General features: G+C 42.7%; 1 non-coding gene across 1 annotated transcript; it reads left to right on the top strand.

The window, feature by feature from the left end:
* The first annotated feature begins 481 nt into the window (after window positions 1–481).
* On the top strand, window positions 482–554 carry TRNAG-UCC. The gene has a single exon. It is a non-coding gene; the product is annotated as a tRNA-Gly (tRNA).
* The last annotated feature ends 13377 nt before the right edge of the window (window positions 555–13931 follow it).

Raw genomic sequence — 13931 nt, 5'->3', positions numbered from 1 at the left:
TGAGCTGGGAGTCAGACTCTTCTGGCTGGCCCCCATTTCAAACATCACTTAATCGCATGATGCGACAGCTTGTTATCAGATGACCCTGTGCTCATATACAAACACAGCCACTATCAGGCACAGACAGACCAGAATCTGGCAAAACCTTGATGAAACAGAAATAAACACAATGTGTAGTGCATATTAATAAACTCAGGCATTCTGGCACACATGAGCATTACAGACACCCTGCAAAGGAAAGTGCCGTGAGGCTCTGCTTCCGGACGTGAATCTGACCATCAGTATCAACAAAGACAGATAAAGGAAAGAGGTGAATCTTTTGAAACCTTGTATCATTTCGATCTTAGAAATAACAAATCCTCTCCTGAGAACCAGTAGTTTCTGCAATATGTCATTTTCTCCAAAGGAGGGGCCAAAAGTATAGCAAAGTTCTTGCCCTCCTGCCTGAGATTTTACTCATTTAAAGGTAATCAAATGGACTTCCCCAGTGGTCCAGTGGTTAAGACTCTGCATTTCCAATGCAGGGGTTACATGTTCGATCCCTGGTTGGGGAGTTAAGAGACTACATGATTCCTGACCCCAAAATCAAAACGTAAAACGGAAGCAGTGCTGCAATAAATTCAGTAAACACTTTAAAGACATTCATAAAGTGGTCCACATAAAAAAATCTTTAAAAAAAGTAAAACAAAGGTAATTGGAAGGAACTAAGCATACATACATAAACACACACTCTATATATACATACGTGGAAGTGTTAGTCACTCTGCTGCTGCTGCTGCTGCAAGTCGCTTCAGTCGTGTCCGACTCTGTGTGACCCCATAGACGGCAGCCCACCAGGCTCCCCCGTCTCTGGGATTCTCCAGGCAAGAACACTGGAGTGGGTTGCCATTTCCTTCTCCAATGCATGAAAGTGACAAATGAAACTGAAGTCACTCAGTTGTGTCCGACCCCATGGACTGCAGCCCACCAGGCTCCTCCGTCCATGGGATTTTCCAGGCAAGAGTACTGGAGTGGGGTGCCATGTCACTCAGTTGTGTCTAATTCTTTGTGACCCCATAGATTGTAGCCCGCCAGGCTCATCTGTCCATGGGATTCTCCAGGCAACAATACTGGAGTGGGTAGTTGTTTCCTTCTCCGGGGTATCTTCCCCACCCAGGGATCAAACCCCAGTCTCCTGCATTGCAGGCAGATTCTTTACCATCTGAACCACCAGGGAAACCTATATATACAAATATACATTCAGTTACATATATATATATTCAGCTACATATATATATATTCAGCTACATATATATTCGGTTACATGTATATATGTAACTGAATCACCGTGCTATCCACCTGAAACTATTGTATTGTAGCGTGACATTGTAAACCAACTATACTTCCATAAAACTAAATTTTAAAAAGATAAAAGTAATTACATAAAATGAAGGTAATTGGAAAGTGTATTAGATGGGGGTTCTCAAAAGCCAGTTTGCAACCTATCTCCAGCCTCAGGATAAAGTTTTGACTGATTCAGGACAAAATGAAAAACAAGGACACTGAAATAAATTTTTCCCAAAGCTATTTTTTTAAACAGTATTTATTTTTATTAATATACTTCTCTTTTTTTGCCACAATGTGAGGTGTGTGGGTTCTCAGTTCCCTAACCAGGGATCAAACCAGTGCCCCCTGCATTGGGAGCACAGTCTTAACCATTGGACGGCCAAGGAAGTCCCCCAAAGCTAACTTTTAAAAATTATATTTATTTATTTTTGAATGCCCGTGATGCAAACTTCAAAACTTGTAAAGGAATATTTAGTGGAAAGCAAGTCTCCTTCTCTCTCAGTGCTCTGTCTGGCCAAGTCTCCATGATTGCTGGTCTCTCATGTACCAGGCACAACTTTGGAGCATATTTTTTTAAACATATATTCTACATATTGTCCTGTATCTTGCCTTTTTTAAAAACTTTATTTATCCTGGAGATCTTCATCAGTACATACAGTGATGTCTCATTCCATAAGGCTAAACATAGACCCATAGTATTGTATTATTATGCCTTTTCTTTGATCCAATATTGGTGATAATACATGGAGCTTTTGAAAAAAAAATGTTCTCACTTGGCAAAATTAAAAGTTGGTCCCCCTGCTTCTGCCTGTGCACAATACCTGCCATTGCCCAAACTCATTCAACTACTCAGCGTATTTTTTTTAATGTTACTAATTCATAAAATCTAAAAATCTGAGAACCAATGAATTAGATTATTTGGTTCTTTAACAACAGAAAATTATACTTGAGAGACTAAAAACTAGAAAATAAAGCTTAATAATAAAATAACTTTGAGACCATTACATTAATTTTATTTTTTAATGCAGGCAATACATATAATTATTAAATAGTCATATGCTGTTGCGGTGCTAGAGAAGACTCTTGAGATTCCCTTTGACTGCAAGGAGATCAAACCAGTCAATCCTAAAGGAAATCAGACCTGAATATCCTTTGGGAGAACTGATGCTGAAGCTGAAGCTCCAGTCCTTTGGCTACTTGATATGAAAAGCTGCTGCTGCTGCTGCTAAGTCGCTTCAGTCGTGTCCAACTCTATGTGACCCCATAGACGGCAGCCCACAAGGCTCCCCCGTCCCTGGGATTCTCCAGGCAAGAACACTGGAGTGGGTTGCCAAAGCTAACTCACTGGAAAAGACCCTGATGCTGGGAAAGACTGAAGGCAGAAGAAGGGAGTGGCCAAGGATGAATGCTTGGGTGGCATCACCGACTCAATAAACATGAGTTTCAGCAAACCGCAGGAGATTGTGAAAGAAAGAGGAGCCTGGCGTGCAGCAGTCCATGGGGCTGCAAAGAGTTAGACACGGCAGGGCAACTGAACAAGAACAACACTAACATTAAGAGAGATTCTCTCTTCCATGATTGTCTATCATATTTCAAATATACTGTTTTATTTATTCTCAAAGCTCTTCAAGTCTTCCACTCTAAACCCCACACTTATTATTGGATGTGGTGTCTCCCTCTTATTACTAGAGGTTTCCTGAAGTGGTTAAATGTAGTCACTGGTCCAAATTCCTGAAGACCATTCTGTTCTGCCTGGAAGGTGGGGACACAGAATCAGGCTTTGGAGTCAGACAGTCTTTGGATTGCCATCTTGACGCTGCCACTTGGATTCTGTGCTGTGTGACCTTAAGTTACTTACTCAACCTCTCTGAGCTGGTTTCCCCAGTCTCGACATTACCAGTCCAGTTTTCTGTCCCTTGATGCTTACCCTGCATATTTTATGGGCATTTGATTTCCAGTCCTGGAACCTACCCCCTCCCAGTCTTCTTCATCTCTTTAAATAGCACTGGTACTCACTCCAGTTTTTTATACCTCAAGCCATGATTGCTTTTTTTCTCTCCCTCTTCAGCCACCCCCACATGTAATCCACCTTCAAGACCAAGCAATTTTGTTTCTAGAGTGTATCTTGAATTTGCATACCTTTCTTCTTCAAAACCACTCCCTGGGTCCATGCCACCAGCCTGCCTCTCCCAGACGAAAATTTACTCTCATAATTAGATGGCTCCTTTGCCCTCTCCTCCCCTTGCAGCCCATCCCCCATCAGCAGCCTGAGAGAGCATTTTTAAAAGAAAGACAAATCTGCTACTCTGTTGTTAAAATCACTCATTGGGTTCTAAATTAAGAATCCAAGCTCTTCTTCTCACTTACTAAGATAACTATTATAAATAACTAAAATGGAAAATAACCAGTGTTGGCAGGGAGGAGAAGCATTGCAGGCGGGAACATAGAATGGTGTAGCTCTTGTGGAAAACAGAACTGCATTTTGTCAAACAATTGAACACAAAATGACCCAAGGGTCCAGAAATTCCAGTTCCAGGGATGTACCAAAAACTGAAAGCAGGGACTCAAGGTAAGTCTCTGTATACTACTGTTCCCTATTTGACTGAAATGCAGTCCATGGCAGCATTATTCACAATAGCCAAAGGCCTGTGGACAGATGAGTGGATGAGCGAAATGTGGTGTATTCACCAAAATGGAATATTATTTAGCACTAAAAAGAGAGGAACTTCTACAAAAGAATTAAAAAAGAAAGAAACAAAAGAAAAAGAGGAAGGAAATTCTAGCACATACACCAACACAGATGAACCTTGAGGACATTGATGGTGGTGGTTTAGTCATTAGGTCACAACCCTTGTGACCGCATGGACTGTGGCCCGCCAGGCTCCTCTGTCCATGGGATTCTCCAGGCAAGAATACTGGAGTGGGTTGCTATGTCCTTCACCCTAGGGAAATCAACCAGTCACAAAGGAACAGATGCTGTACAGTTCCACCTATAGGACTTGGACCTGGAGTCTCAGATCCACGGAGACAGAACAGAAGATGCAGGCTGCCCAGGCCTGGGGGCAGGGGGCGGGCCGTGAGTGTTTAATGTTTACAGTTTCTTTTCATGCCCTGAATTGCACCCTTACAAATGATTAAATGATTAATTATGTGTGATATATATTTACCACCATTTAAGAAAAACCAAAACTTCTACCATGATCTAGGATGCTTTGTACAATGTAGGCAGTGTTCCCACCCAACCTCCTCCCCCACCCCCGAACTCCTGCCCTGGGTACTCTCACATCTGCCACCCGCCGCCCCCACCTCCTCAGAGAAGACTTTTCATCCTCCAGCTCTGAGTCGTCCTATTCTTCTCTGTCAGAGCCCCTTCTTTCATGACATGTCACAGGGGAGTTTTATCTTCACATAGTAGTTAATTAAAGCTGCCTCAGGGCTTCCCTGGTGGCTCAGTGGTAAAGAATCTGCCTGCCAATGCAAGAGACGAGGGTTCGATCCCTGGTCCAGGAAGATCCCACATGGCACGGGGCAATTAAGCCCATGTGTCACAACTACTGAGCCTGTGCTCTGGAGCCCTGGAGCTGAAACTGCTGAAGCCCGCTTGCCCTAGGGCCCATGCTCCGCACCAGAGAAGCCGCTGCACCCGCACACCACAACTTGAGAAAAGCCCTCATGGAACAAAGATCCAGCACAGCCAAAAATAAATAAGTAAAATTATATAAAAAATAAAAGCTGGTTTAGAATTTAGGAATCAATAAAGCCCTGGGCTGTGGCCACCCATGGGGCCCACGAGTCCTCTTTGCATGACAGAATCAGGTCCACTTGGAAGTAATGACTCAGAAGCTTGTGCACTTTAACGAGTATGTCTGTATGCATCTGAGTAATGCAAATGATATTTTTGTGTATCCTCCACTTGTTTAACTTACTCATCCTGAAAAGAGAGACTTCAAACTGTTTTCTCTGACGCTTACTGAAGTAGTTTCCAAAGGTGGAGGGTGGGGTATAGGGGGAACTCTTCCACTTTCAAATTAAAAAAATAAATAGATTTCAAAAGGTTTCCTCTGTCCTCGGTCTTCCATCACGGGAGCTGCTCTTCAAGGGGGAATTCCTCTGAAATAAAATCGGGAACGCTTCCAGCAGAGTTCATGTTTCCAATATTAAGTCCTCACAGGACACAGCCCAGCCCACTCTGTGCTCACATCGGAGGAAATTCCCCTGGTCTGGGCAAAAGATCATAACATCTTAAGAAGGCTGATGAGCTCATGAAAAGTCACTGAATTTAGAAAGTCAAGACACTCCCAGAAACCTCTCTTATGATGCTTTTCTCCTCTGTGAGCCCCTTGAATTGTCCACACCAAATTTTACATGATTTTCAAAATAGTTTTTATTTACTGTCTTGTAAAGTGGAGAGCGGTTCATTCTCTATTTCCCTGAGACACTTTCTATTGCACTACCTTTATCAAAATTAAAGAGCTCAGAAAGTGAAGCTTTAAAAATTTTGCAAGCCTCATTTTCCTTTGATGGTTTTAGCATCCCCAATCTTAATATTCAATGTGAGGATGATCTCCTATCCACCTTAAACATTTTATGGGAGAAAAGAATGTACAGCAGGAGGTCTCAGATGATAAGAAACAAACAAACAAAAAAACCTTTTTAAGGAATTCCCTGGTGGTCCAGTGGTTAAGACTCCATGCTCCCAATGCAGGGGACGTGGGTTTGATCCCTGGTAGAGGAACAAAGATTCTACGTGCCTCACAGGTGTGGCCAAAAAATAAGATTTTTTTGGTAAAGTCTTTGTAATTGCTAAAACACTTAATAGTTGCAAGGGAAGCCAGAAATGACAGGATAAAAGTTTACTTGTTGATATAACAGCATTCACAAGCAAAACAACCCCCTCTTCTTTAAGGTGGAGACCCAATAAAGTGAGGCTTCCCGGGTGGTGCAGTAGGTAAAGAATCTGCCCGCAGGAGACACAAGAGAAGTGGGTTTGATCCCTGGATTGGGAAAATCCCCTGGAGTAGGAAATGGCAACCCACTCCACTATTCTTGCCTAGAGAATTCCATGAACAGAGGAGTCTGTTGGGCTATAGTCCATGGGGTTGCAAAGAGTCGGACACAAATGAGCACGCATACATGCATAATAAAGAAGTACATAGAATAAAATACAATCAATCTGTATTGGATGCCTCTCTTGCTTGTTTGCACATCTATGCCATAATTACTATTTTTGTCTTTGGCTCAACAAGAAAAGGTTAAAATTTCAGGGAAAAAGAGCTGGAAATGGAAAGAGAGTTTTTTCCTTGCTCCTTCTGGGTCATGTTAATCCCACCAAGGAAGGAAAGTGTGTGTCTGGAAGTAAAGACAGCGTTCTGTTGATGACAGTTGTTTGTAGATGCAGAAAGCAGGCGGTTTCCCTGTATGGCCCTTAAGTGCATTCCAGCGCTGTGTCAAGTTTTGTGTGCGATAAGGCCGGGCAGGAAGGCCCTCGGGCCAGGAAGGAAGTGCTGTCAGCCTGGGAGCGGGCAGCGTGGAGCTGGGCAGGCTCAGGGCTTCAGCTGTGTGACCACTGCCCTATTTTTAAAAGATAAACAGCAGGAATAACACACAATCCACATGGCAGCTGCTTTACATTCATCCAACCCGCACAAGTTCACTCTCAGCCTTTTTCAGACTCTGTGTTAGTCACTCAGTTGTGTCTGACTCTTTGCAATCTCATGGACTGTGGGCCGTCAGGCTCCTCTGACAATGGAATTATCCAGGCAATAATACTAGAGTGGGTGGCCACGTCCTCCTCCAAGGGATCTTCCTGACCCAGGGATCAAACCTGCATCTCTTTGGCAGCCAGGTTCTTTACCATTAGCACCACCTGAGCAGCCCCTGGGTACTATTACTAGACATCAGATCTCTACACCCTGCTTCATGGCCCACACTGCAGATGGGAAAGTCAAGGAATTTCCCTCAATAGACATTTCTCCAAAGAAAACATATAAATCGCCAACAGATACATGAAAGATGCTCAACATGGCTCATTATTGGAGAAATGCTAATCAAAACTACAATGAGGTATCACCTCACACCAGTCAGAATGGCCATCATCAAAAAATCTACAAACAGTAAATGCTGGAGAGGATATGGGAAAAAAAGGGAACCTTCCTGCACTGTTGGTGGGAATGTCGATAGAGTCACTATGGAGAACAGTGTGGAGATTTCTTTAAAAACTAGCAATAAAACTATTGTATGACCCAGCAATCCCACTACTGGGCAAAGACCCTGAGAAAATTATATTTCAAAAAACACATGTACCCCAATATTCATAGCAGCACTGTTTACAACAGCCAGAACTTGGAAGCAATCTAGATGTCCATTGACAAATGAATGGATAAAGAAGTTGTGGTACATACATACAATAGGATATTACTCAGCCATAAAAAGGAATGAATTTGAGTCTGCTCTAGGATGAACCTAGAGCCTGTTATAAAGCGTTATAAAGCCTGTTATAAAGCCTGTTATAAAGCGAAGTAAGTCAGAAAAATTAAAAAATATCATATATTAACACACACATATATATGGGATCTAGAAAAGGCAGTGATGAACCTATTTGCAGGGCAGGAATAGAAGCACAAAGGCTGAGAACAGACTTGTGGGCCCAGTGGAAGAAGGAGAAGGTGGGACGAAATGAGAGAGTATCATTGACATACACTCTGCCATGTGTAAAACAGACAGTTAGTGTATAACACAGGAAAGCTGCTGTCTAATAACAGGGAGCTCAGCTTGAAACGCTGTGATGACCTAGAGGGGTGGGATGGGAGTGGGGCCTGGCAGAGAGGCTCAAGAGGGAGGGGACATAAGTATACTTAGAGCTGATTCACATTGTTGTACTGCAGAAACCAACACAACATTGTAAAGCAATTACCCTCCAATTAAAACTTTAAAAAAATTTTTTTAATATATAGTTCATGTCTAGAACCAGAGCTGTAATTACTGTCTGCAACACTGACACCATTGTCTGACAAAATATTGTGCCAAACATGTCCCTTCTTTTGCCCTTGCGTTGGCTTACTTTGAATAAAATACTATTAGTCAGATTCATACCCAGCCTATGTGAAATCCTACTATAATGCTCTGCAAGGTGGGTGGAAGGGAATCTAAATTGTTTCATTGTGTAGGGATTCCATTGTATTAAATATTGTTGAAAATCTCCTAAAAAAAATCATTTCTAGGCAAATTCTCAAGATTTATTAGGGGTGGTGGGAGACTAGAGAAGAATGTGAGAAGACCAGGTCTCCACACGGCATAGCATCATTGTGTTGGTTTCTTCTTCTTTTTTTTTTTTTACTGTCATTGTTGTTTGAATTAACAGGAAAATTACACCCTCCACCACCCCCCACCAAAAAAAAAAAAAAGGCAAGGGGTTTTCCAGAAATTGTGTTTTAAAAAGCCCTCTGCTACATACAGGTTATAATTTTTACAATTTATAATTCAGGGTCCTTCTTTCTGTTTCCATGGTTTTACTGCCTATGTTTTTAAGTGTAATTCTAACAATATTTCCATTTGTGGACATTTTGGCTCAAAAAGCAAAGCAGATCTCAGGTTTCAAGGGGAAAAGAGGTCATTACTGAACACATCACTCTTTATTGCTGGACTGATAACATTAAGCTGTCAAATCAGGCTTTGATTTTAATATTCCTCAGTGTGGAAAGAACATGTTTTTAGTAGTGCTCTTTCTTCCAGCGTGTTTTCAGTGCTTCACCCGAGCAACTAAACCACAGGCCAACAGCACAGGTCTGTAAAGCAGAATCAGCGGTCTGTCTTCAATTCTCAGCCTTGAATGTTAATCATGTATTTGCACCTTTGGTGTTGATGGATAGCATGTTCACAGTGATTTATGTAGTATTTATATTGAAGTTTTCGTTTAAAAATTGAATGCACTTCAAAGATTTTATAGCATTTTCTTCAAAACATTCCTGAGAAAAGCCTAACAACAGGGAGCACAGCCTAAAAATTGGATTAGACGACAGGTTAGAGCGGCACTTCCCTGGTGGCTCAGACGGTAAAGCGTCTACCTACAATGCAGAGGACCTGGGTTCAATCCCTGGGTCGGGAAGATCTCCTGGAGAAGGAAATGGCAACCCAGTCCAGTATTCCTGCCTGGAGAATCCCATGGACAGAGAAGCCTGGTAGGCTACAGTCCATGGGGTCGCAAAGAGTGGGACACGACTGAGCAACTTCACCTTCGCTAGAGTGGCACAGCTTATACTAGTAATTGCTATTCCACATTTGTCTTTCCAACATAAATATTACTTTTCAATTTAAGTTTACTTTTCCTCAAGGCCTTATTGAGTTACAATTTACATACGATAAAATTCCTCTTTTTTAAGGTGTAAAGTTTAATGAATTTTGGCATTTGTATACTACTAACACAGATTGTCTTACCTTCAGCCCCTGTAGCTTTTTGCATTTGGGGGGAACTTCACATAAATTATGAATCTGCCTGCGATTCAGGAGACCAGGGTTCGATTCCTGGGTTGGGAAGTTCCTCTAGAGAAGGGAATGGCAATCCACTCCAGTATTCTTGCCTGGTGAATTCCATGGACAAAGAAGTCTGGTGGGCTACAGTCCTTGGGGTTGCAAAGAGTCGGACAGAACTGAGTGACTAACACACACACATAACATATAAATTAAGTCTTAACAGGACTTCCCTGGTGGTCCAGTGGTTAAGAATCTGCCTGCCAATGCAGGAGATATGGGTTCAGTCCCTGGTTTGGGAAGATCCTATATGTCACAGAGCAACTAAGCTGAGCCGGTACTCTGGAGCCTGCTCACCACAACTAGAGAAGGCCCACGCACAGCAAGGAAGAGCCAGTGCAGTCATAAATAAGAAAGTAAAACTCAATTAAGTCATACATTATGTTTCTTAAGCAGCTATGCGATTTTTCATCCCCACCAGCACAAGCAGCAGACAGGACTTCCGGTTCCTCCACGTGGTACCCGACACGTGACACTGTCAGTCCTTCTGATAATCCCTTCTAGAGGACGTGTGTATCTTGCATCTCTGTGATTTTAATTTTCACTTCCCTGGTGGCTAGGGGTGACAGCATCCTTTTATGTGCTGTGTGTGCCATTCATATATCTTCTTTTGTGAAATGTTTCTCAAATCTTTGACCATTTTTAAGTTTCATAACTTGTATAAAGTCATACGGGTTACAAATATTCTTTCCAAATCCATGGCTTTCCATCTTGTTTTCTAAAGTCTTTAATTTCAATAAAATCCATTTTTGCAATTGTTTTCTTTTATGCCAGTTAACTTTTAAAGACCCCTGAAGTAAAGCTGCCTGGAATGAAATGATGTTCTCAGTCTCTATCCATCCTTCCCATTTGTCCTCTTAATCCCTTTATGTATCCTGATCACTAAATTAAAATCTGTGAGCATCATTCAGGTACCCTGGTAACTTCTTAAGGATGCAGTAGCAATGGCTATTGGAAGGATGAGAAAAGAAAACACAAGATATAAACTCTTCATGAGTCAAACTAACTTTCAAAGCCAAAAGCAAGAGGGACCTCCCTGGTGGTCCAGTGGCTAAGACTCTGCACTCCCAATACAGAGGGCCTAGGTTTGATCCCTGGTCAGGAAACTAGATCCCACATGCTGCACCTAAGACCCAGCGCACCCAAATAAATAAAGTATAAAAATAAAAGCCCAGAAAATCACAAGAGAATTTTAGGAATAAGGATTTGAAGTTGAAGAAATAGAGAACTGATGACAGCAGGGGTGACTGTAACTGTTAGAAAAATACATATGGGTAGTTTTTAAGAATCCTGCTTCCAGCCAAGATGGAGTAACAGAGACCAGATGAACCCTCAAGCAGAAACAACTGAAGAACTGGACAAAAATATATGAAACAATGGTTTTAAAGCCATTGGCCATCAGGCAATAAAAAACAATGACCCCTGAGAAACTCAACCAAAGAAGAAAAGTATATGAAGATGTTCAAGTGTGTTAGTCATCAGGGTGAGATACCACTTCATACCTATGAGAATGTGCGAAATTTAAAGACGAACCACATCAAGTGTTGGCTGAAGAACATGAACTCTCACACACAGCTGGTGGGAACTTCCAACCACTTTTGAAAACCATCTGGAAGATTTTTTTTAGAAGTTAAACACACACCTTGATAAAGCTGTAGGAGTTGCTTGTATATTTTTGAGATTAGTTGTTTGTCAGTTGCTTCATTTGCTATTATTTTCTCCCATTCTGAAGGCTGTCTTTTCACCTTGCTAATAGTTTCCTTTGATGTGCAGAAGCTTTTAAGGATAATTAGGATGAGATGGTTGGATGGCATCACCGACTCAATGGACGTGAGTCTGAGCAAACTCCGGGAGACAGTGAAGGACAGGGAAGCCTGGCATGCTACAGTCCATGGGATCACAAAGAGTCAGACACAACTTAGTGACTGAATAACAATCTTTATACCTTTAAGAAGCCCTCTTTTTTCTCCTATGGACTATTTTTACAGATTTTGGTGCTTTTTGGAGTAACTGAATCAGTCTCCTGTTGTAACACTGAATTCACATAATGGCAGCCGACCACCAAGAAATACAGTCATGGAGGCTGCTCTTGCCAAGGCCACCTGCTCATTGTCCTGTGGCCAGGCAACTTCCTCTTGCCAGTCGTGCCCACTGAGGCCAAGGGCATTCAACAATGACCACATTGAGATAAGCTGCTCTGGGTTCTCTGTGGACTACCTGTGGGTCTGGCAGGACAGAGGCCCATTAAAGCTAAGACCACGTCACCCCGGAGGGGAGACAAATTCTCACTGAGAAACATCACTTTGGGAGTTGATTGGAGGGAGATGAAGTGTCTGAGGAGTGAAGTTGGGGGCACAGAGGAAACGTCCTTTTGCATTGTGACTTTTATTTGTATATTTGGTCTTCTTAAAGAGATGTTCCATGAAGAGAGCTTTATGTGTGTGGATGTATTTATGATGTGTATTTTGTATACATGTATGTGCAGGTATGTACACTCATGTCATTTCCCATTGTTCACATGGCTGTGAACTCTGAAGTCGTGGTGAACACTGACTTAGCCAAGAATAACTCCTCCTTGGGGAAGTTCAGGTGTCTCCCCTGTCTCTGGTCACAACATCTTCATCAAATCAATACATGGCCTTGTTTTACAAGCACTTGTTTTACAAACAACCCATGTGGTTGTTTATCGCTGAAAGTAACTTGAACTTATGGAGCACAGCCATGTGACGTGTGTCTGCACGCAGCTCCTTCTGAAGGCTCAGCACAGCCTTCACACACTTACAACACAAGGCAGCACTGCAGACTGACCCTTGTGGGACATTTTAAAAGGTGGAATCACTAATAAAGATGTGCCACTACATAGACCCGGAGAAGGACAGCTGTCGATAGTGTGAGCTGGAGGGAGAAGACAGAGGATTGCTGGGTCCACCTTGGCTGGAATAGGTCAATGGGAAATGCGGATTTTGCTTGCTCCGAGCATGTCTGCAAAAGCGTGGGAAGGTGCATCAAGTCCTGATCTCGAGGTTACAAATAAACATCAGCTCCTGTGTGCATTCCCAAGCACAGAGTCTGTAACAGTAAAGGCAGACCGCCCATGTACACTTCTTCACTGCAAGCTCCCAACAGAGACCAGAACATGAGGGTCTGCAGACAGGGCTGGCTGACACCCCTCACTTTACCCTGAGGGAGGGGGAGCCCAGGCAGGTCTTGCCACTCACCCAGGGTCCCGCTGACAGCAGACCTGCCAGCAGCCTCCCAGAGAGGCGCCCGTCCACTGCACCCGACATCCTGCCATCCATGACCACCAACACACACTGCTTTGTTTAATCCACAGGTTCTCTTTTCTTCTTCAGTTCAGTTGGGTTCAGTTCAGTTGCTCAGTCATGTCCGACTCTTTGCGACCCCATGGACTGCAGCACGCCAGGCCCCCCTGTCCATCAGCAACTCCCAGAGTTTACTCAAACTCATGTCCATTGAGTCGGTGATGCCATCCAGCCATCTCATTCTCTGTCGTCCCCTTCTCCTCCTGCCGTCAATCTTTCTTAGCATCAGGGTCTTTTCAAATGAGTCCATTCTTCACATCAGGTGGCCAAAGTATTGGAGTTTCAGCTTCAGCATCAGTCTTTCCAATGAGTATTCAGGATTGATTTCCTTTAGGATTGACTGATTGGATCTCCTTGCAGTCCAAGGGACTCTCAAGAGTCTTTTCCAACACTAAGTTCAAAAGCATCAGTACTTTGGCGCTCAGCTGTCTTTATAGGCCAACTCTCACATCCATACATGACTACTGGAAAAACCATAGCTTTGACTAGATGGATCTTTGTTGGCAAAGTAATGTCTCTGCTTTTTAACATGCTGTCTAGGTTGGTCATAACATTTCTTCCAAGGAGCAAGTGTCTTTTAATTTCATGGCTGCAGTCACCGTCTGCAGTGATTTTGGAGCCCAGAAAAATAGTTTGTCACTGTTTCCACTGTTTCCCCATCTATTTGCCATGAAGTGCTGGGATCAGATGCCATGATCTTAGTTTTCTGAATGCTGAGTTTTAAGCCAACTTTTTACTCTCTTCTTTTACTTTCAT

Source organism: Bison bison, unplaced genomic scaffold, assembly GCF_000754665.1.
Source record: "Bison bison bison isolate TAMUID 2011002044 unplaced genomic scaffold, Bison_UMD1.0 scf7180017864108, whole genome shotgun sequence".
NCBI classification, from domain to species: domain Eukaryota; kingdom Metazoa; phylum Chordata; class Mammalia; order Artiodactyla; family Bovidae; genus Bison; species Bison bison.
This window is presented reverse-complemented; position numbering and strand designations above follow the sequence as displayed.